This window comes from Myotis brandtii, unplaced genomic scaffold (genome assembly GCF_000412655.1).
Source record: "Myotis brandtii unplaced genomic scaffold, ASM41265v1 scaffold2146, whole genome shotgun sequence".
Taxonomy (NCBI): domain Eukaryota; kingdom Metazoa; phylum Chordata; class Mammalia; order Chiroptera; family Vespertilionidae; genus Myotis; species Myotis brandtii.
Genome location: NW_005358024.1, coordinates 5,393 through 8,765, shown reverse-complemented (window position 1 = coordinate 8,765; position 3,373 = coordinate 5,393). Strand labels below are relative to the sequence as shown.

Here is a 3,373-nt window from a genome sequence, read left to right as displayed (position 1 = left end):
GCCAGGTCCCTTGAAACATAAGCTGTGCAGATGTTTCTTTCCTGCAGCAACTGTGTCAAGCAGCAAGGGTGGAACGGCTTCCGGCAAATTCCCCCATTTTTATTTTTTAAATGACAGCATGAGTAAATCAGTGGCCACCTCTCGGATTGGGTTGTTTAAGACTCGGAAGAAGACTTGTTTGTGATTTTGCTAACAGGTCAGCCCGAGGCTTAACCCTATATTGGCTCCCCACAATGTTCATTGATATGAAGCCCTGCACATCCAGGCCAGGCTTCTTGGTCTCCAACAAATTGTTCTAGACACTCATTCAGTTCCCGAATGGCCTCCACACTTGCCCCTGGGCTTTTAGAGTGGCAATCTTATGCTTTCCCGGTGCAGTGTTAGTTGGACCTTCATGTAAGATTCGATCATACAGCTGTACAGCATCATCGTATCTTTCCATGGCTACAAATCTCATGTCAGTTAGTGCTTGACTCTGTGGCTGCCAGAGAACTGTCTTCCCAACTCCTTAGCCAAGCCAAGTTGAGTCTTCCTGCCCATAGTCTAGGCTGCACTATCACCTGTTTATATAGATCCAAATATCAGCTCCAAGCTTAGTAGCATCTCCATGAATTAGTTCCTGTCCAACTTTCACAATTTCTATTTCATGAGTTTTCGTTTTTCCATTTTCTCATTTCCTCTTTCATTTCTTCCTAGGCAACATCATAAAGCTTTGATATCTTCACCATCTTCCCAGAAAATTAATTTCTTTTTAAAATGAAAAGATCAGGTTGCTAGTTGTGCTTGTCTGTATGTCCGCCTCTGCAGGAACTATTTAGAATTGTTTTATTTTTAAAAACCCTCAGTTTAATAGGCTGACAGAAATTAAGAAATATTAACAAAACCTAACCCAGTTTCCAGTGCATAACCTGGCAACATTTCTCATGGATAAGATGATGCTAATTTTTGCCAGAGGAATTGATAACATATCTAAAGGAGGAGTCAATGACATACATAAAGCAGATGAGTATTTATATGATTGAAGATATTCTTATGTTTCTAATGAAAATGATTGCAACTGCTAAGGAAAAAACACTTTATTGTTAACACTGTAAAAAAAAATCACATATTTATTTTAGATGAAGGAGCTTCATGAACCAACATGTAGAAGAATGGTTTAAGGAAATTAAATATGTATAATCAATTACTCATACTTGCCTTCCTCCATACTACTTAACCGAAATATCAGTAATTCAAAAATTACTTCCACAACAATCTGATTACATACCATCCAATACGGCAGATGGAAAAGGATATAAGAGCATAAAAATTAAATAAATTTCTTTAAACCCAATACAGTCTATGGCCTGTTTCTGTGGTTAGGTCTGTGCCCCGGGCCCTGGAGGGGAGCTGAGCTGGATGGAGAAAACACACTGGATGCAGAGGGGGTGGGGAGGGCATCTCTTTGGGAGAGAAGAGCTGTCAGCCCAGGCACTGGATCCAGGATTAGAGAAGTGGTAAGGGTGGGGGAAGGCAGGGCCAGGCAGTGGTGGACTTAAGAGTGGCCTTGCTGACCACCTGCCTCTTAGGAGAACCTCCAGGGAGGCTGAGTCCACACTGTGGGTGAGTCGAGGAGACAATCCCTGACCTGAGGGAGGGATAGGGAAAGGGACCAGAGTAGAAATGAGAGCCTAGAGCAGTGGTTCTCAACCTTCCTAATGCCCCGACCCTTTAATACAGTTCCTCATGTTGTGGTGACCCCCAATTTCATTGTTACAAGTTGAACATAATTAAAGCATAGTGATTAATCACAAAAACAATATGTAATTATATATGTGTTTTCCAATGGTCTTAGGCGACCCCTATGAAAGGGTCGTTCGACCCCCAAAGGGGTCGTGACCCACAGGTTGAGAACCACTGGCCTAGAGGGTACAGTGAAAGAATACATAGGGTGCAGAGAAACCTTCTAAAGGCTTCCAGATGGCATCTTTTTGGTCACTGGTGCCAGGAAGCCTGGATCCTCCCCTTCTTAAAGTATTGTCAGCACCTCCTCAGGAGGCTGGAGGAGCCCTGAGCTACATGCTCCGGGTGGTGGAAAGTCTTGAAAAGTGGACTGATCTGTGCATGTTCCTTTGAATACACAACTGTTCAATCCTAGTGGTTCAGCATCTGACCAGCCCTTTTGGGAAAACAAGGCAGTAACGGGCATGCTCAGAGGACACGTGAAGAGCACATTACACTGTGGAGGTCCTTTATGTAAGATGAACTGTATGTGAGAAGTAGCTCTGACCCCGGAAGAGGACCCTGCCTCAAGTCTACTGCAGCCATCTAAGGTCCTGGTCCCCAACCTGAGTCACCCCCGTGGGCTCTGCAAGCTCCAAGGACACGCTGCCTCTCTATCCCCTTCTATCAAGCACCCCAACACCCACTGCCAGGCTGCTCCTCAGCCTTCATCCAGTGCCTCCTTCCTGTGCATTTACTCCAAATTGCAGTCTTGGGTTCAAGGAGACATTTTGCATTTCTATGGCGCTTCCTGCCGAAGTGGAAATTGAGGGACCCAGAACGGCCTTGGGGAAGGAGCAGCACCAATCTCACCCTAGTCAGAGCCCTGAAAACCTTGGCCCTCAATCTGGAAACTGAGATGGATCCCTGGACTCTAACCTCGGTGTTACCCCCAACACCCACCTGCCCACCTTTCCCACCCTCCCCCCAGGCTGGAGTTTCTTGAATTTTGTAACCCTCCTCAGATCTGACACAGGGCACCCTGACTTCCTTCCTCCTTAGAATCTCCTCCTGCCTTTTCTCCAGCCTTCAGCCTGAACATTCCTCAAACCCTCCCACACCTCCTTGCTCTCTGGACTCCCAGTCCCCAGTGGTTGCTAGTCAACCTCTCACACTCTCCCAGTGTCCCATCCCTCTTCCTCTGAGACCAACAAGTCCTAAGCCTCAGACTCCTGAGCCTCTAGTCACACGTGCCCCCACATTTCTGGCTACTTCTATTAGGGTTCCATTCTCCCCCCAACACCACTGCTACCACTTCCACCCCCCAACCCATGTTCTGTTTTCTTCCTTTTTTCTTTAAGTGTTTTGCTGTCTTTCTCCCCATCTAAGCAAGTGCACATCCCACTATGGACTCCCCAAATCAGTATCCCAGGATCAAGGGCACTCATCTGAGTGTTCAAGAATCTTATTCTTTCTTCCCCAAAGCCATTCTGCCTCTCAAGACCACATGCAGGTCTGGAATGGTTTCCTCTGCCTTCCCAACCCTGTCCTCCAGCTCCAGTGACTCTGTCCTCCTAGGGTGGGCCCCACCCTCCAACCCCATCCCCATGTTGGAGTCTCAGTCTCTCCTGAACACTTGCTCCCCTCCCTGGGACCCCAATACTCTGCAGGA

General features: G+C 46.8%; 1 pseudogene; it reads right to left on the bottom strand.

The window, feature by feature from the left end:
* Positions 1–728, bottom strand: part of LOC102240621 — a 1,681-nt pseudogene extending 953 nt beyond the window's left edge.
* Positions 729–3,373: the final 2,645 nt, after the last annotated feature.